Genomic DNA, 21,418 nt, shown 5'->3' with positions numbered 1-21,418 from the left:
GGTCCAGGCGAGGGGGAGGATCAATCGTCGACATCAATTCCGGGACGAACACCTCTCGCGGTCCAACGAATTCGTTTGAAGTAACTCGGTACCTCGACGCAACATGGTGGATGTACGTAGTTCTCCTCAGATCCGTCAGATGGCGCCACCGGCATCGTTGACGCCGACACGACCGCCGACGTACTTGCTTCCGTGAAGTTGCCGGCGAGTTTGACTCTCGGTCGCCGGATTAATGGCGAGTCCGTTGCGATCTCGCGTCTTTTTTTCTGCCGCGGACCAGCCAGTGTTTGACGGCGTTCGACCAGTTCGACGTTCGACGACGCGCGTGACCCCGAGTACAACAGAGTCAACACGGCTGTCGGCGTGTGCGGCGATCTTGTCGCTCGACGTGACGAACGGGCACCCGAGGACGAGCGGGGGGGTCACCGGTACGTAAGTTATACCCGGCGAGCAACGCCGCAGCATCACTCCGCACGAAAAACAAAAGCAGTCGCGAATTGTTTCTCGTTGTTCGTCGCGTGTCGCTCAAGGCCGGACAGTAGGAGACGCGACACGCTCTCGATCGTTTGGCGAAAAGTGCTGAGTGTCGAATCGTGATCCAAGAATGAACTCGTCCTCTCGTATTGTCTTTTCGCGTTTCGCTGGCGTGCACGGAGAGACTAGGACAATTAATGACTCGATAAACATCGTCTCGTTCGTGCCGTTGTGTGTCGATGTAAACACTGAGTGCGTAGCAAGTTCTATCGCGAGCTGGACTTAGAGGTCGAGTAATGAGCTCGAGATCGTTCGGCGTTCGATCGTCGTTTCGCTCGTCGATTTTGCTCTCGTTTCACGTCGAAAATACGCCGGTGCGTCGCGACGACATAAGTGGTTGCCGTCCACGGGCGACATATTCTCCTCCGCGTACGTGTGTCGCGAAGGTCGGTCGAGTGCGAGAGCTCCGTACGAACGTAGGTTGCGACGCAATCTACACGAATATTGTATCAATTACCTGCGGAATATTGAATGCGACGATCAGTGATTAAATTCTATCGGGGACTCGAAGTGACGATAGCTACATTTAACCTAATTAACTCTAGTGCAACTGTGTGAGTGCGTCGAACGAGCTTGGCTGACGGAGACTGTGACGTCATTGAATCCTGCCTGGCGGAGATCGTGACGTCGTCGACCCCCCCTCACTTGTCTCCCCCCCGCCCCCGGTGGAAGGAGCCGCAGGTCTTATCAGCACGGTGAGTACCTTCTTTGTTTTTTGTTCTTTTTGTCTTTTTTATCGAAAATACAAGACTGACGAAAAAGCGGATCTCTATCGCTTTGCAAAACATTGCCATCTGATCGTACTCGTACCGGATCTCGATTTAAAGCCGCAGTGAAAGCTAAGATCTCGACCGTCCGCTAATATCTTACCCGCGTTACGTTACGCGGACGTCTCGCGCGCTCAAATCTCGCCCATGTCGAATTTCCTTCGTTCGCGGGCATACCGCACCGCGATAATTAATAACGGCCGAGGCGGGCAGGAAAAGGGGAGGGAAAGGGAGCGGGGCTTTTGTACACAAACGAGTTCCCGAGGGTCCCTCGCGGATGAGCATAATAGCGGAGTGACCGTACGAAAAAATGAGAGCTGAAGATCATCGCCGAGATCTGACCCGAGATAACGACGCGGGGTCTTATACATTCGAGCGTGCGCGGAGAGGTGAGCGGGTGTGTATCTCTGACTATGTAAAACACGTGCCCAGAAAATATTTAAACCAGTTTCCCCACCACGAGTTCTTCAGCCGTCTTCCTGGGTGAGTTGGGAGGGCCGAGGGAGCGGGCTAGTCATTGTCATTGACAACTCCGCGGAGGAGCGTCTTCGTCGAGGAGAAGAGAAAGAAAGAAAGAAAGAAAGAAAAAAAAATCAAATTTACGTTTAACCTCTTGTCGATCAATTTGTAAGACAAAAAAGATCGCTATCGATCTCGTATCTAACGTCGCTCGCGCACCGGAACGTATTATCGGGGAAAATTATAACGCGAAGCGAGAGGAATATATTTTTCTGCTCTTAATTATAAAAAGAAATTATTATTATCTTAAATAAATAACGCTCTGGCAATCTGTCGTGCGAAATGCCGCCGGTCGCGGAGCACGAGCCGCAGAAATAATAAGAATTAATTTAGTCGGGGCATTAAATCTAGACGATTGGACCCGCACGGGAATAGCCCAACTACCTCTGATTAGTCTCAATGTGTTAATTAGAGAAGATTGCTGCGTCTGACTCTCGCATTCTTCTTTCATCGCCACGGTCCTCCATGTCGCCAAAGTCGATGCTGGAACCGCATAGCGGACTCGCGATATAGGAGAGCCCTCGAGGGCGCGAGGGGGATAGAAGCCGGCCGCGGGGCGGAGAGGGGCGGTTTACCGAGTATCATATTTTACCGGGCATCGGCGTACCGACGTGCACGCACACGTCCCCGTTTCCACGCACACGCGCCCGCCCGCCCGATCATTAATCACTATTATCTCGAGGTAATTTTTCTTCGATATAATTTCGTCTGTTTACCCCCGCGCGAGTTGGCGCGCGAGCCTTGCACACCACGGAGAGGCCGGACGGCCCGTTTCGAAGAGTGGCGCCGGGTCCCTCTCTTCTATTCTTTTCTCCTCCGGACGGAGTTTCCTTGGTCGCGCTAGTTGCCTTCCTCTTCTTCCTCCACCTCTGCCACTTCTTCACGGTTCACGAACTCACGACGTTGACTTTGTGTATACGTATCCCTTGCAGCTTCGTTAGCCCGCAGCCCGCGTTTTTTTCACGTCGGCGACACGTTTACGTTCCTCGAATCCTTATGTCCTTACGCGGCCGAGGATGCCGCGACTCCCGGAGCTCACTTGTTGACACGAGATCCGCTAGTTTGCTCGCGCGCTACCGATTACAAAGTTTTTTTTTTCTTTTTTTATAACCTCGTCAACGTACGCGCGTAGATGAAGGACCGCGTTAATTCGTGTCAATAATAAAATAAAATTAAAATAAAACGATTCCGTTGAACCGTCGATATATACGCGTTATGCAAATTTATTATAATATAAGGCACTTTACCGCCGGTAACCACCCACGTAAATAATTTCTGTCGCTCACCACACGCGACTTTGATGTTTAATTAAGATAATTATGCACTTAGAGTTAAAATTACCTGGCGCTTCGCATATAAGAACTAGCTTGTAAAGTTTATATAAGAAATAGTTTGCAACATGGGGCATTTATCTTGTGATCTTTCGTGATCGTTTTCTTTCTTTATTGACCCGTGAAATATTGCATTCTTCTGTCCATTAAGTAAACGAGATAGATATTCAAAGTGGTTGATATAATTAACGATCGACATGGTCGCGTCACAAAAGTCGATTAATAAAACAGACGGAGATAATCATATGTAGGCTGACTATTAAAAATTCACATTATTTGCAGACAGTTATCTTTGAATTAATCATTGAATTAATTAGACGGCTATCAAATCTCGATAATTTCTTTACGAATGAAATAAATTCATAACCGTCGATACAATGAAATAAAAGAAGCTTGTTGCAATGTAAATTTTATTTAATTTATCGCTCTCGCGCATTATTTATAATTTATCCCGAAAACGCGGAATTAATTTTAAAAATTACAACGAACGATTTAGCTTCTATTTTATAAATGTAAACGGTTTATTTTATTGCACCTGGAAATCCTCTTTCGCAAAAAGCGTCAGTAATTTGTTGACTGCCACGATTGGTCAGGCAAGCGTGGAACTAGCGTAAAATTGCCGCAGATACAATGCAGAATATTGTGCGTAATAACTTCCGTCATTTTAAACATTGTTTCGACATTTCGTTGTTTCGATATTTTTCGCTAATTTCTCAAGCTGCATCGCGCTTGAACGATAAATAAATCACGCCGCGTCACGAGTGCATTAAGCGATCCGTTATTGTTATTAACATACGCGATTTTATTAAAAGGCACTTGGCGAAAAAGCATCGGCAACAATTTTTCAAGATTTTTATGAGAAAATCCGTGGAAATGGATAGAGAGTAAGAGAAGTAGCAAAAATCCACTCGGAGACACTTGAGACCCGCGACGCCATTTCCGCTTCTTTCTTTTCGTGTCTCTTCGGCGTTAAAACACTAATTCTTATCCAACCACTCGTAAGACAAATAGCTATTTACACAGTTAATGCGAGTACTTGTACGCATACTTACCCCGGAGAAAGAAAGGGGGATAACTTCGCGCCACGGTCGACCTATTGCCGTCTGTGCTATTTTAACATTGTTTGCCTCGGGGAATATGCACTTAACTTGGCGAGTCGGCTGGCCAATCAAAGTTGGCGAGAGCTATTGTGTTAATTCTTTTTCGGAGTGCACTCGTGGCTTTTGTTCCTTCGTGCCTCGCACCTCCGTCTGCGGGAGGTGATTTTATGCCGCACAATCGATAGTTCCCCCTGAATACATCCGATTTTTACTTTCTCATATCGAAAGCATAGAGACGCGGTGTAATTATTATATTCGCGTTCCGATGTAATTTCTCTCGTCCCGCGGCCCCGTAGGATCTTCGGGCCGACCGGCCGATTTCGTAACAATGCAATGAACGTCGGTGATTAAACAAACGATGATTTTAGATGGGAGTAACGAGAGTACGGCGGAATTATATGTTTCGGATTACATAAGGCCCCTATTATACGTTAAGTCCCTGTCGTACCACCCTCCCCCATTCGCCTCCACGTTTGTCCGCGCACCCATCGTAGGGACTAACTATCCTTCGTTCAGCGACTAACTAAGCGCCTCGGAGATCCTGTAGATCTTTCCACGAGATGATGGTCATTCGACCAGCGGGTATAAATCACCTACGAGAAGTGTCATCCTGGAGTCCCACCTACCCCACCCCATCCCACCGCCCCCGGCATTCCTTCATTTGAATGCAACTCTCTTTCTCTGTCTCTTTTTGCCTCATCTCGCCCCTCGATCCCCCCGCCGTGACATTATGAAGCATAGACACACGCAGCAGTAAATGAATATTGTATCAGTTGGCTCTGTTGTGTTGCCGGTCTTTCTTTCTTTTTTTTTCTTTTTTCTTTTTTTTTTTTCCTCTCTCCTCGAGTCATTGTAGCAAAGGTCTACGGAGATGAACTCTTTCGACGTGTGGAAATGAACAAAGGGGCCTGTGCGCACGTCGAATGCACGCGGATCGATATGTATAATTGAAATCGATGATAACACTCCGAGAGGAATCGGGTTCTGACCTCGAGCACCTCGTCGAGGTAGATTCAGTTTGTTGTAATTGAAAGCTGACACCTGACAGTATTTGTTTGCCGCGGGAATATCTCATTTTCAATCGTTTTACAATTTTTTTTTTTTTATGGCTGCACAGAAATTTTAAAATAAAATTTATTGATTACACAGATTTAACGACAAATTAAGAGGGACTTCTTTTAATTTAAGACGTCAGCCGTGAGAACAGATAATGCTTTAAGAGAATAAACAAACGCAATTGTATTTGCTTTTTTTTTTTTTTATTTTACAACAATAATTGAAATATTATAAATTATAATTTTTTTTTTTATAAATGAAAGAACGAACAATGTTTTATTCATGTATATTCGTGTTCGTATTTATCTTTTGCACATCTCTCCATATGATCTTGCAATATTCATTTCCTACGGAGCTATCGAATACATAGTATTCAAAGTTTGTTTTTAGTGAGAGGAGGGATCGAATGACGAGCTGGCGGATTGTGAGATGTTCTTAATTAATCATTCATATTCAATAACGAGAGGCCGAGCGAGAAGGCTTTGAATACTTCGACGATGATTCTGAGGTTTATCTCCGCGTGCTCGAGAACATTAATAATTAGGAGGAGAAAGAGAAGAAGAAAAAGGAGAGAGTGAGTTTGTGGTATCACTCTGTTAGTCGGTGTTGATTCGATCAACGGTTGTCTGAGATTTCTTCTTGGGTAGGTGTAGCACATAGGCGAGAGAGAAATAATCAGTGTGTGTCTTTGAGAGATAGAGATTGTTCCTTTTGCACATCGGTTGAAACGATTCTTGCCGCAGGATGAGATCAAATTCTTCAGGCCTCTCGCTAATCGAAATCGGAAATATTTCAGATTAAAATTCTTTTCTCTCATTAGCATAATTTTATTTTATTTTTTTTTATTATAATAAAATTTTTATTTTTGTATGCGTTCGTATGCAAGAGAATTACATATTTTACAGAATACTTATACAGCTTTTTCCTTCATTTTTTTTTCCAATGATAAAATACATCTTTTGTAAATTATAAAAAAAAAATTTGATTTTATCTTTATAATAATTTACTGGATTATCAGATAATTTTTAAATTCCTTGCCGCAGTTATCGTGAAATCACTCTGTAGAGAAATCCAGAGCGTAGTCTCTCGATGCGCACGATTACAACTGTAAAGTCACGGAGTGACCGGTTAAGATCTTTGCTAATTATCATCATTTATAATTGTCCTTTCTCGTGTCTCCCCTCTTAACACGGGCCGACCTCGGGGAGCAAGGCAGGCACACTCACTCCGTCTTTCTTCGTTCCTCTCGAGGTTTAATATTTCAAATAAATGCGTGCATTAACGCGCTATCTCAGCGCGATCCTCTGTTGACTCCTAACAACATCGAGTGAGCCACTATTATGACTTATCTCTGCCCGTCTCGTTACAATGCCTCCCCTGCTGTCCTGCACATCGCCCTGCCGTCTCCATTTCCGACCCGATAATAATTGCTCATAATGTGACATTGTCATACAATATCGCGTGTTAAAAAAGCATTAGAATTAGAAATTTTTATTTTTAAAATAAATTTTCACAAGTAAGTCACAACTTTCATAAATTAGAAGCTTGATTGAATATTTTATTTTATTTTATTTTATTTTTTTAATTAAATTTATTTATGTGTAAAATACAATTAAAATAATAATAGACGTTAATGAAGGGATTTATTTATTTTATTCCACATTTACTGCAATGAAATTTGTTTTGTATGCGTATAGTGACTGGTTAATATAAAAATCAATGTACGCAATATTAAATTTCTATTTGTCATATCACGTAGACATTTCTATACCTCGTTAGATTAACGTCAGTCATTCGATTGAACATGAACATCAGGAGTATCCAGAGGTTGAAAGACTCAGATGGACCGATGCGTTTACCCTACGAGAGTAATAAGTCAGCCGGATAAAACATTCGTTGCCACTTGTGCGTATCCATTAAGAGATCGGTGGGCTCTCGTTAATTCTAATGATGTAGATCACCCTTCACCGCACTTTCGTCTCATCCCTACTTGGAAATATGAGACAGGCGCTCCCCCAAGCAGCGTCGGCTGTATCGCGTCTCCGAATTTATCTTCGGCTCATTAATAAGGGACGACAAGCATCGATATGGAACTAAGAACTGTAGACAGTAGACTAGGGCGAAAGGACGAATAAACAAGGAGCAGGAAGAAAGCTACTGCTGCTTCAGGTAGTCTCGTTTCTCAGTTAGGCCTTCTAGTCGCGTCTTTTCCGGTCATCAGTCATTAACGCGCTACCGGGTGTCCGTGAAAATGTTTGGCTACCTAATGAGCCGATCGTAATGGCAGGATCTGGTCTGGACGTCATCCGCAGGGCGGATTGGTTTCGACCTTGTAGCGACGACCAACCTGTCTAAAACATTCCCGCGGGAGTTTCTGATTTCGTAACCGATCGTGAGATTCCTTCATATTCGCTCGTCTCGCCGCTATTGTTGGGAAATCAAGATTTACCTCACCTCTTGATAGAACGTTGCAAAGAATATGCACCGCCATATTTTACATCTCTTAATCTCCCCAGCATGCAATACGATCTCAAACATGAAAAGTTTAACCAGATTCAACTCGAGAAGTAATAAGTTATTGTAATGTAAAACGTCATGTTTTAAGATAATTTTTTCGAATCGCCGAAGTCGTATAAATTTAATGTTAAAGAATTAAATTATCAAATGGAGGTCGAGGGAGCAGCGTTATGTACGAGGAACGTAGTTATGATAATTGATTCAACAAAGATAGAATATGTAAAATCAAATATCTTTCGTTAACAATATACTATCTCAGATCTACGGTTTCGTGATTAACGTATTCGGAAAAAAATACTCGCGGATCGTAACGAGATGAGAACGTCATCGCATTTCTCGCTTAGGGATTTGGTACCGACCGCACCCTTTGACCATGGGGCCCCACTTGCTCGCCCTCTTGAAAAAATACCACACCCCCCGTCGCGAGTCGGTTCCTCACTTCCCTCGCGCCTCCTCCCGCGCTCTCTTCTCTCTCTCTATCTCTCTCTCTCTCTCTTTCCTCTCGCTCCTAATATATATTTAATCAGGCTCGAAAGTGCGCTCGCGCGGCTGTACGAGGAGGAACTTAAAACCTCGACTCACACTCGACACACGATGGTCACCCACACTCGGACCGGGAACATTAAGCTGACACCCACACGAACGCCGCGAGGAGACCCTCCTCGTTCTTTTTCTCCCGTTCGGTCGCTCCTTCTCCCACCTGACGTCACCGGTCGGCGCTCTCTTTCTCGAATGGATTCGAATACCTTTTTTGAATCAGAGGGTCAAGCGACTCGGCCGTAGATCATCTTAATGCCTCCATTGTTGTTTTAGGATGCCCGCGACTGTACCGGGTCTCCGCCGCGATAATGTCGACGTATCTCGCGCGAGAACGGGAGAAAGAGGGCGAGACCGGTAGAGAGAACGCGGGAGAGGAAAGAGGTACGTTATTGACCAAATTCCAGGGCGTGTCTCGACACTTTAATGTCTTTTCGTTGCTGGAGGATTGCGCTCGGCGCGATGCACACACCGTGTATCGCGCGCTCCCGAACTTTTATTGCAGCCGAAAGTGAATTTTTACTTTATGCCGGGAGTCACTCGGCTCTCCCCGGCGGATCTTCCGCGATGCTCGGTCCACTAGGGTGAACTCCGGGCTCTTGGAACCGAATTCCTCTCGGAATTGGCCGTGCGAAGGAGTAGGTACATTCATTGCATCTTTATATACATATTACGTCCAGGATAATTTTTTTTTTTCACGTTTGTCATTCCTATGAGTCAGATTAAGTCAGATTTGTTATGATATATTTTTCGATTGACGAGTTTTATTTAATTCATTTTCATAATTTAATTACAATAATTGCGATGGGAAGATTCATTAATTGCAAAGGTTGCATTTTCGTTCGCTCTTTCTACTGACTAATAAGCTCTTAAGTATTCGCCGTCGGCTTGGTCGTGCTCGGTGCATTTTTTGTATTATCCTCAGCGATGTATCAAAATAATCGCGGTTGTTTCTTTCGAGCATTCCGCCTGCGCTCCATGCGCGATTCGCTTTTTCGGTACTTTCCGACGATTTCAGGACTAAGCGGGACGAACAGGAAAGGCCACTCTTGGTTGGCTTGTAAATCCGCCGCTCCTTGTAAATTCACCTGTAATTCCGGGCAGGGACGCTAGCACGGATGGTTTCGCAAGCGGAGGGGCGGATAGGACGATGAAAGAGAAACAAGAATTACGATCGACACGAATCGCGAATTATCCTTGAAAACAGACCGCGGTAGACGTTGGAGGTCGCAGTCGTTGACATCGGAAACTACTTCGATCTTCGATTGGCCAGTTCGCCCGGTCCCAGATCCGGACACCGAAAAGGGACCGGACCCTCGCGAAAAATTCCTTTTTATTGAAGAAACAAACTTCTTTGCTTCTGCGATTTAATCGATCTGCCTGAATAATCGGAACATAAATGAAGAAGAAATAAATTGAGGCCGTTTTAGCTTTTTACAGTGTTTCACGTCGAAAAATTATTCCGTTGTCTCTCTAAGCGGCATAAAATCAAAAGGGCATTACATATAAAAATACTTTAAGTACATTTGAAAAAGTTAGAGAGCGTCTTCTTTATTTTTAAAACTTTTAGACGTTTATATTATATAAATTCTCTAAAAAATAATCTCGGAAAAATATAATACGAACAATAAAATATAATTATTCGATTTATTTTATATATTATAATAATTTATTAATTTTTTTTTTCTTTTTTATGGAAAGATACATGAATTTCTGAGATATAAAATACCTCGAATCCTTACCGATCGCAATGTAGACGCGTCTATTGACGAGAGGTTGATGTCTAGACTTATCTCCGCGTGGGAGTGAGAGGAGCAAGGTAAATACAAGATGAGGGCACGTGTAATAAGACAGGCGCGAGGTGGGAGAGGGCGAAAAAGAGCACGGCGAGCAGACGAGTAAGAATCAGAACCCAGCCCTGACTAATCCGACTGTAGATCTGATCTCGCATCAATAACCTTAATAAACCAACAACCACTCACGCTAACGTGTAACACACAACGAAGACGCGATATCACGTGGTCCCTCTCCCGGGCCCTTTAGCTCCGGGGCCTTCTACCTACAAAGCTTCAGCTCGATTGGCATTTAACCCAAGGCCCCGGAGCTCTTTTTCGAACCACCTTCGGACGCGCCGCGCGCGCACTCGAACTCATCTTCGACACTCTCGAGATCGATGAAGTTAGTACTTTTTTGCCACGGTCAAATTCAATTTAGCTCGGAGCGAGTTAGCGAATCTAAATGCGCGACCAAATCGCTCGACGATTGATCATTATCTCCGGCTCGCACAAATTTGCCGTGGTATTTTGAATTTCTTTTTCTTTTTTTTTTTTTTTTTTTTTTAGCTAATCGAAACGACGCGCCAGCTGTCTTTTGCACACGTTACGAATTATTTATCTTTAACACGTAGTACCTTAATTATTTTTTTTTATTTTATTTTATAAACTCTCGGGGAGTAATCGATCGTAAGAAATCGAAAATCAAATAATTTCGGTGCTTGACGCGATGATAAAGCGCTAGTAAAAAGATGCGCGAGGATCCGGATTCGCGCGATTCAATTCCACGCGTTTTCTCTAAAAATGAACGCGGATAATTTAGGACTCCCGCTATACGCCGACGAATTTTGGTTCTGCCGAATGTTATATGCGGCGAGCGACATAAACCTGGCTCGTAACGACGTTTGCTATAGAGATTTCCTTGCTCTGGTCCTCTCACCCTCATTCACGAGTCTGAACGAAGGAGTTGCAGGCGATGGGTGAAGGGGGATGAGGAAGAAGGGGAGAGCGGTAGGTGGAGGAAACCTGGCATATGCATAAACGAACCTTACCGGTCTCTGACACCTTCGAACCGCTAAACCTCCCGCTTGCGCCCCACAGTCGCGCCTTTTTCTTCGTCGAATCTTTTTGGCTTTCGTCCGGGCTCGTTCTTTCGTTGGTTAATTAGATTTTGATGGTCGGCGCGAGCATTTGCATCCTTTATCCTGCAGATTCGCCGTTCCTCTCGCGCTCGCTTATCTCACTCCGTTCTCTCTTCGTCGGACTGGAAACGAAACGGAGAAAAGAGGGAGAGAGACGAGAGAAAAAGAGACGCCGCGTAGTGTTCTTCGAGCGCGTTCTACCGCCGCGTTGCTCTCTCTTTTTCGCGTTATTCCTCGGCTCCGCAGGGGAGAGACGTTTAGGCCTGCGGATGCTTAACTCCAAAGCGATTTAGCGGCCCAGGGGCCAAGTGTCAACAAGCCCGTACTGCTCAGGTACATACGTACCACCTAACTGCAATATTTCAGAACCAGCCGGCCCTTCGCTTGCCCTTCTCGCCCGCTCTTTAAATCCCTCATCTTTTTATTACTCTGTCTTCTGTGACGGACAAAGCCCGGCGTACACGTATCAGCTTGTGGACATGTCTTGCTTGCGCCCGCGAGCTACGCTCTTTCGTTCGGTATCGTTGAAAATTATCGAAAGTGATTGACATACGAGAATCAATAATTTTTCATCCCGCTGACATAATGGTGTGTGCTCATCTTAGAGAAACATCGACGGGAATCACTCTCAGGAGACGTACTTAAAAATAGATATGTTACAAACGCCAACAAATATTTCACATTTGCGTCTACTTCTTTATTCGTTTTATTTGCAAAAGTTACTCTGAAACGGCCGCTAAGGTCAACATTTTCCGAAGCTTACTTTGATATTGATTAAAAAATACTCTACTTTCAAATTGAATCTCGTAGGCGACAGCACCGCGACATTTTTTTAAATTACTCCCCGAAGAGATTTGCAGACTTTTACAAATATCTGCGATCGGCTTAATTGATTTTCAACGCAAGCAGAGCTGTATAGTTAATTCGCGAACGGCCGATCGGTCGCCCCGCGTTCGTCGTCGGCCTGCTTTAAAATCCGCGAATGCAGCCCGGTTGCGGGAGAGTTTCGCGCGTCTCGAATTCCGACACAACGGCATCAGAGGTACGAGAATACCTGGCGTGAGGGCAAACGTCAAAACACACCTCGTCCACCCACACGATCGCGCGAGCGAGCGTGTACTCGCTCGGACGTATGCGCTCGCGTTCGCACACACGCGCCGAGGATTCCTATAGAGCGACCAATGACTGGAATGACTTGCACTCGATGTCGAACCGAAGATCCCTCTCGGTCTTCCCCGGTTTCTCCCCGTTCCTCCGCGCGTTCACGTCTCTCTTCCACCGTCGATCTGCCCGACGTTCGTCGTCTCGGTCAGGCTCGCTCGGGTTACCTTCTCCGAGGGAGGCGCAGGCTTAATTTAATTAATTCCATGCGCCATCTTGACAAGTGTGCGCCCCGTACGCGCATCCAGAGAATAATTTTCATACTCATCCACCGACCCGTCTCTCCCCTTTCCCTCCCCTATCTCCGGCTTGTCTCCCTTCCCTCCGCCGATCCCTCACTTCGTTCTCCGGGTTCTCTCCGTCCGTCACCTCCCCTCGCGTGGCCCTCGCTCCGGACGCTCGAACCGTTTCTTCGGTTATCAGATCCCCGATTCATACTCGTCAAGCGCGAGCACGCTGCGAAGAGGCGAGGGAGAGTGGGAGGTCAGAAGAAAAAAGGACGCATTTATCCGCTCCCATCTCGCCGGGATCATTTGTCTTTTTGATGTCGCGCCGTATCTGATTCGTTAATTGCGAGACCTTGCGTGTGATCGACTCTCCTTGGCTCATGCGGGGAAACGGAGAGTGTAGGAAACGAATGCGGAGCAGAGGCGATACTTTCGACTAACAACGTTGTTTAAACTGCGTTATTTAAATTTACTTGGAGAGCGGTTAGGCCTGCGATACGCTCGAATACGAGATAAATTAATTGCGAAAAAAAGAAGTCCGTTTAGTATAGATAAAATGAGCGATCAGGAATTTAAATATGTGGATAAAGCAAACGGGGAGGGAGGGGAAGAAAAGGTATAATAAACGACTTAGAAGACACCGCGTCGTAGAATTATCAGTTTTACATATACTTTCAGTTTAACTATCTTTCGTTGAGAATATTAATGTCGAGCGAGATTTATTGTATAATTACCGACAATTTTCTTTTTTTTTTTTCTTTTATTTTAATCACTTATTTTTTGTACATTATCTTTTGCATCTTTAAAATTTAAAGAGGGCATATAACTTACCGCGGATATAAACGTTATGTGCATTGCGCATTAATGATACCTAGTATGACATGACGTCGCTATTGCGCGTACGAGACTTACGGGGCAATAAAAGTTCCGGATATCGGAGCAGCGGGCAACAAAAGCACAGACATCAAGTGGACGTGCGTTATACGCGGAGATGGAGATAAATCACAAATCGGTGGGCTGGATCCGAAACGATTTACTACGGTCTTCCCGAAAATAACCAGCGTTTAAAAAATTTCAGTAATTACGTACAGGCGAGGAGCGCAAAAATGCGCGATCCGCCGGGCCACTTTGCGTTCCACCCGCGGTCGCTCAAGGCGATACCGTTGTTGAGCATCAGCCGCAGGAAGGAAAGGAAGGAAGACGAGTCCGTCATTTAAGTCGCCGGCCTCAAACCTTTAGCGCAGATTTATGGGTAATCGAGCGGCAAAAGCGGCCATCATCCGCGACGAGTGCCGAGTTTCGCTCTTCAATCGGCCGACAGGATCGAAGCGCTCGCTAAAACCGAAAATTGCAAACGGAGAGAAATTTATACGGTGCGACTCACACAGGCGCGATCGTCTAATCGTTTCGTTTTACTTTTCTCCAGGGGGGTCGGAAATCCGTCTCGCCGATTAGCACTCCCGTTAAAATTCGCGCACCGTATTTGGTTTATTTTTAAATTCCTGCGTAGGAATCTGAAAATAAAGCAACGCGCACGCGTGGAAGAAACGTTTTATACGCTCACGGAAATTCCTCCCTACCGTTAAATGTATTCTCTTTTAATTGAAGATTCACGTAGAGTTAAAAAGAAGAAAATCATAAGCTTAATATTTGTTTTAAATTAAAAAAAAAAAAAAAATTAATTATTTAATTGCGTTGCGTTATGTAATTTATACAATAGATATATTTAATGTGCATTTGATAGTAATACGAAAATAACGTTGCATCTTTGAATGCCATATATCACATATGATTAGCTATAAGTCTTCTGCGCTTGAAAGCAGTTGTGCTCGCTACACTCTCGCGAATATCGAACATCTTGCAAACATCATTTTAGTTATCATATTGATATCTGTCGTTAAAAGAGAGTACAATTGGTCAACGACATCGTGTACATTTGCCAATGTAGTCAAAGGGCCGAGAGTGATACCTCATTCTTTAGTGATCGATTACACTCCTCTGTGAAACATGTCGCGGACTCAGGATGGCACTTAAGCTCCCTAATTTCCGATCAATCAAGGAACTTTTCGTTGAGGTAAAAAATGAATCACGATGACGCGCCGGGTGATTCCCGCTGCTAACTAGACGCACAATGCGTCGGCATTAGAGGATAGGCTCGGATTAGGTTTGTCAGACGTGGTGACCACGGATGCCAGAAGTGAAGTGAGAGGTTTGAGAAAGAAAGAAGAAATAAGAAGGAGGTAGAGAGACCTCGTCGCGAGATCTTCGATATCGGAGGTGAGAGGAGATGCGTGCGAGAAGGAGAAGATGAGAGATAACTTCTCTCTTCATCGGGAGCGCGCGATGAGAAATAGAAAACGAAGAATGACCGCTTGAGATTGGACCGCTACGAGGAAGGGGGGTGTCAGGGATGGTGGCCCGAGATGAGAAAGAGAGAGAGAGACGGAGAGAGATCCTTGCGATCGATAACTAACTCAGCGTGATTACTGAAAAATGGCTGTCAAACATTCTTGTCCTTTTAACTTGCTGGTGGGACCACCCCACCCACGGAGATCGTCCTCCCTCTTGACTTTTTCACCGGTCCTCCCCCGGTGCGCTCCTCTCTCTGTCTCTCCGCCATCCGCGCTAGAGAGGTCCGGGCAAGAGGAGACTAATGGTTCACGAACGTGACGGACCGTGGTCCCTCTCGACGAGCACAGATCGCTAATTTCCGGGATCCCGCTGCGGGCACCAAAATCTTCTCGATTCGGTATTCGGATACTCGTGTTCCCTCATCGTGGTTCTTTTATCGATCTTATCGATTCCTCGCGTCTCGCGATTGCTATACTTACATCATCTTTGATGACTCTTTATTAATATGCGGAATAAACGCGCACTCGGCACACTTGTGCCACTTTGAAAAATTGATGGTTAGTTTTTCAACGCTCTCTAACTTCCCAGCAAAATTACTTTTTTTTGATCTAAATAATTCGATAAAAATCACCGAGATAGCTGAACGAGATTAGCGTAAGCCGATTTTTTTTTAATCTTGTTAGCCAAGCGTACTTTGATTCAAACTGTTGAGATTGAAACGACGTTCTACAGAATGTATATTCCATTTTATGGTGTCAACATCGCCCGATAGTATTTCGTGGAGGCTTCACAGTACTTATATCATCTGCAGTCGTCACCCTTTAATAGAAACCGCACGGCTTCCAGTATCCCGCTTTTCTGTCGAAATTTCACGCACGTATCCACACGCTGTTACACACGATAGAACACAAACGGAGGCGCTGCTCGGTTAAAGTCAGCGGCAGCCGCTGGTGAGATTATGAACGAGCTCGACTTAAGAAAGGTCCGACCGTACACAAGGGTTGTGCTCTCGCTATATTTATTTATTTTTCACTCCTCCACGCTCGATCTTCTCTCTAACGACAGTTATAAATTTTTCCGCAAATGGCTCTTTAACAACGCTATCCTGATCTGTCCAACGGAAGTAGCACCCGCAAAAGATCACTTTCCAAATACTCGGGAAGTACGGAATATTATTAAAGGAAAAAAAAAAAATTAATAATATAAATGTAAAAATAATTTTTTTTTTATTTTCTTTTTATAATCTGTATAGCTGTTCAGATTTCAAATTTATTCAAATTTACTTAAATTTATTCGAAATCTATTCGGCAGTTTCTCAAGTGTAATATATAATTATGCTGTAAAAATTACGAAAGATTAAAATTATTAATCTTACGCGGCATCGAGAGATACTTGGTACGTTAGTTTATTCTTTTTTGAGAAAACACGAGATTGAGAGAAACGCTTCCGGCGAGCTGTTCCGAATCGTGCGTTCTAGCGCATCACGAAGCGAGTGCGCACGTCTTCGTCTTGTCGGACAATCAACGAGGATCGACGAGAACCGGACAGATAGGAAGACGGGCAGGCGGGAACGAGCGGCGGAAAGGGAGAATAAGGAGAGAGGAGCGGTGAGCATGGAGAACATGGCGAATGAGGCCGAGAGGAGAGCGGAGGTCTGGCCTGGTCCCGCGTGTTGCCCGGGGGTGCCAACCGCAGGATAATAATTTTATAATTGGGGGAATTACTCTGGCTCGCCGTGGTACAGTCCGTGTACGCGGCGTGGGAGGGTCCGCCGACATTGTTTCCATCCGTACGAACGGCGCGGCGATCTCCTCACCGGCTGTATCTCCGGGACGGAGCCGTGGGTGAGATATGGCCGCATAATCATCGAATCATTATATCCACTCTCGAAATACCACGGGGCCGGAGCCCATGGCCGAATTATAAGATTACGCGCGAGCGCGCCCGCGCGCGGCTCACTCGTTAAAAACATTATGAGCACTTTATCACGGGAACCCATGGGCCCGCGGTACGGGCGCACAATCCAGCCGGGGGAACCACATCCCGAAGGTCCTGTCGCAGAACGGCCCGTTTAACCCATGACCCGCGGGCTCCTCCGTGGAGAAACGATTAACCCGAACGTTGTCCCGCGGGACATTATCGAGCACGGGAAATGACGCTCTATAATTATCGTAGCGATTTAGTAATTTTATGCGAGAAGCCGCTTTCGGATCTCATCGTTCGTGCGTGAAAACCACTCGCGGATTACGATCCCCGCCGTCGTTTTTCGAATTCTCTCCTTTTCGTTTCTGCGTTTGATCTTTTCATTCTTCAGCTCGTTATCAGCGATGTGTGAATGCGATTCCGCATTAATATCGGCGGCATTCAAATGCGCGAAGGCGCGTGAAGCATCGCGGATCTATGCAACGTGTGCGATCATTATCTCAGACAATTACCTCGTATTCCCTCGAACCTCACACCTTATCCGTACTGAAAGCAAGAACAGAGTTGTACGCCCTGCAGGGATGTTCGGAGTATTCTCTCTCATATGGTACGTTCGTATCAACTTCTTCTGAATTGTCCGACAAGACGTGGCAATCGTGACCCTCTACCTACCCGATTCATCTCCCGGCTGCTTTATATATTCCTCCCTTTTTCTTTAACAATGATGAGAGATCTGAATTGCTATTCTAATTCACCCGGCACCCAATCGCACAGCATCGGTACAAGGTTATTTCACTGTATAAGCTCGCGTACAAATATGCAAGGCGCTTCGAAGTGCGTCGTACATTACGAGGTCAACACCCTCAATCTCTTTTTACAGAAACAACCTCGCGATAACGCATTAAAATATATTTAACGTGTCACAGTACTCGCGATATTTAAGTAATTTTTTTTTTTTTTATTTTATTAAATATTTTAATGCGATTTGAATACTGCTTCGTGATAATCAGAATGCAATCTGTATCGGTAACGTTATTACGTAAAGTATGTACGTATGCGTGAAACTCTTATATATCACTTACGTTACCGCGTTAAAAATGAAATACGTGCAAATTGCAACGAGATTTACTCGCTCAATAAAATGACCTCGCCGCGCGTAAAGTCCAAGTTTAATGCGGGCCAATCCATATTCTAATCCCTTGGGGATTGCGCGATTACGAGGTCCGAGCAACGGAGCGTACGATATTCGCGGCCGAATGCAACAGGGCGTACAGATCGCAGCCGAGAGGGATGATTGGGTTCGCACGAAGAATGAAGATGATGATGAGGAGGAAGGGGAACGAGGCGTTCGTATTTCGTGAGGCTGCTAAGGTCGTTGGTTAGTTGCTTGGAAATCGAAATAATGAGGCATCGCCTCCTGGGCATAGTCATTGGATCACGTGCCACTGCGGTCGCGATCATTTTCCATTATTATTGTTATCGATCGGCGTTCTCTACCATGCCTCCACCTCTCCTGGACTCGCTTTCTTTCTCCTCCTTCCCCCGACCGACATTGTGACGACTTGCGGTGTACTCCACCGAAGGATAGAAATACCTCGGGTAAATTTAACTTTCGATCTCATTTCGGAATGTGCGTTACCTACATGATTGCATACTACCGAACGGTCCGTTAAAAAGTCTCGCAGCGATTCGATTTCGTCCGAATTGAGCATCTCAATTGAACGCCAATAAAATATAGAATCATATTTTTAAAATCGCATCTTGTGGACTCTGCAGAATTACTGTCGAGTTTTTTTTTTTTTATTTCTTTATTTTTTTAATTTTTTAATTTTTTAATTTTTTTTTATTAATCAAGTACATGTTATTTGACATATAATTTCGTATTTTATAAAGAAAATACAGAGATTTAATCGTTGTCGCTTTTTTTTTAATTAATTAAAAAATATGGATTAACTTGCAGGCGATAATATGTGCCAATAAGATCGTCGCTAAAAATGTTTAATCTATCCCATCGCTAAATAGCGATCATTACCGTTATGTCGAAACTTGAGTAATAAAGAAGTTCCGCGAACTCGTACAGTTGGTTCGTTGCACGAAGCGGAATGGTTTGAGCGATCTTGCACGTCGCCGTCGGTTCCATCCACTTAGGCAGATTCTTGAGCGAATTCCAGTGGACAGCTGGTCCATCGTGAGACCGGGGTCTAATCTAATCGCCAAAAACTCACTCTGCGTGCGGAGAAACTCCCTTCATTTCGTTCGCCATATACTCGCCCTTCTCTTCCTCTTCCTTACGGCGGACTTACGAGAGTTAACAAACTTTAGGAACGCGAACCGCAACGAGAGAGGAACCCCTCGAGAGGTGGCGCCTCATCCATGGTTATTAGCAAAGTTCTCACCACGCGTAAGATATCTCCTTAATTACGCTTTTCTATAGGAAGCGGTTAATGCCGGCGAACTTTGATTTATCGCGCCAACGGAAGCTGTCGCTCGTCCACGTAATAAGATAGCAAACAATGATCTCGAAGGTGCTATTCGAGTCGTTCCAAAATTATTAAAAAACGTTACGCCGTATTTAATTTATCGAGTACCCGTGACAGTTTTAATTCCGCGATAACGTTCGATATGACTAAATAGCTTCCTTGTATCAAAGTACAGCGTGGCGATCTGTCACGCAAGATCATAACGCGGTGCCGCGGCGTATAATTACGAATAAGAAACGCAGGAAATCCCGAGTTTAACGCAGACGCGGAGTGAGAGATAGCTTCGACAAGCCGTTGACTTTTTCTCTTCGCGTTCTCTCCCGACGCTACAGATATCACTCGTTGCCGTATGTGCCTACGCGCTTGTTTGCCGCTACCGGTCGGTTACCGTTATACCCGGGCACGCGATGCGCGCACGATCGAAAGCGGCGATACCCAGGGGGGAGGAGGGAGGGAGGGAAGGGAGTTCGACTTAGGTTCCTCCGGCGGAACGTTCCCCGTCATCGGCGCGCCGGAGATAGGTAGAGAGCGCGGATAGTTACATGCGGCGAACAGAACCTAAGTGCGGCTCAACCATTAGAGCCTGTGCGAGCACGGTTCGACGGAACCGAGTTGTATAATGACCGGTAAGAGGTCGCGATGAGGGATACCCGGCGAGATCAGAGGGGGCCAGAGGGAGCACTGGCCGGAGATAGCCGATAAGTAGAAAATCGATGATTCGGAGGCATGCTAATTCCAGGTATGGAGCCCGCCCGGCCGCGTCGTGCTCTCTCATGAACGGCTAGGCGCTCGCCGTCGGCATTAATGTAACGAGATATCGCGGTCGAGTCAATCGGCGCGCCTACAACGTCGCTCTGATGAGACTCCACTCGCATTCCCAGATTGTGACAGTCTCTATTTTCAAGCTTGTTACCGATAATCAACGTTTGACGTGGAGGAACGAGGCAGACGGCGGCGCGCGTTGGAATCCGCGTGGCTCTTCACGTATAAACGCGAAAAGTACTCCGCCAACAACAGGGCTTCAGCCCCTGGAGTCAAATTCTACTTTCCGACCACTTGCCACATAATTTATTTCGCGCGTGGATTATTGTATAATATAAAAGCGCGGCCCCATTCACAGTTTATGCTATTTCAAGTCTGTAATAATTAAAAAAGTTTTATATCTCTGTGCCAAAATCGGCATAATTAATCTTGATAAATTTGATAAATCGAGCTACAACACCTGCTGTACCTAAAACATGATTTTTTTTTTTTTCCTCGGTATACAAATTTCTTAATTGCCTCGCCTGTGGGCACCATCTGGTTTGAAGGCTGGATAATCAACTCTTAGATTCGCTATTGGTCGAGACTTATTGCGACTTTTTTCTTTCTTTTCTTTTTTTTTTTATTCTCTCTCTCGGCTAGGTGCGAACGAAGAAGAATCGAACAGCGCATATAATACGCTCGTATTTCCATCTCGGTTACCAGCGTCGGCTATGTTGCTTAATGACGAGAATATTTCACGGGCTGGAAATCAATGGTTCGAAGCTAAGCTAATTCCCGGGCATAAAACCCGCCTCGGTCATCGTGCCCTCTCACGTGTCCGTTCCGCGCTCGCCGACGGCATTAATGTAACAAGAAATTGTGGTCGAGTCGGCCGCGCGCGCGCCTGATGGCACTCTATTTGCTCGCATTATGACATTTCCCGTCTGTTCCCGAGCTTGATACCAATAATCCGTGTGCCGCACGTTCATGTCCGTTCGCGAGGCGAACGCGTCTTTGCCTATGCAATTTGCATCCACGCGTGCACCATATCGTTCTTCCCCTTCATCCGTTCTCTCCTTCTGCCCGTTTCTCCCCGCGCGCGCCTTCGGAATCGTTATGGGTTTATGTCGCGACGTCCTTAGCGCAACTCGTAAATTCGTCTGGACATCGTGCATGCTCGCGTGTATCGCACGACGACGACGACGACGGATCCATTCTGCTGAAATCGTCACGCTTCGATTCTTTTCGTCGAGCGT

At 45.4% G+C, this 21,418-nt stretch overlaps 1 protein-coding gene across 3 annotated transcripts in view; it reads left to right on the top strand.

Annotated features, from left to right (window-relative positions):
* Positions 1–503: 503 nt before the first annotated feature.
* Zfh2 (Zn finger homeodomain 2) overlaps positions 504–21,418 on the top strand; it is a 326,804-nt gene continuing 305,889 nt past the window's right edge. For 2 of the 3 annotated variants that reach the window (XM_070668244.1, XM_070668243.1), the window contains exon 1: positions 512–1,229. The gene's annotated coding sequence lies outside the window, so the exon portion shown is untranslated. Of the gene's footprint in view, positions 1,230–21,418 lie in introns of all 3 variants that reach the window. The other variant, XM_070668235.1, reaches the window with a different exon arrangement.

This window comes from Cardiocondyla obscurior, linkage group LG17 (genome assembly GCF_019399895.1).
Source record: "Cardiocondyla obscurior isolate alpha-2009 linkage group LG17, Cobs3.1, whole genome shotgun sequence".
In the NCBI taxonomy this organism is placed as follows: domain Eukaryota; kingdom Metazoa; phylum Arthropoda; class Insecta; order Hymenoptera; family Formicidae; genus Cardiocondyla; species Cardiocondyla obscurior.
Note: the sequence above shows the minus strand (reverse complement) of the source record. Positions and strands in the feature narration are given on the sequence as shown.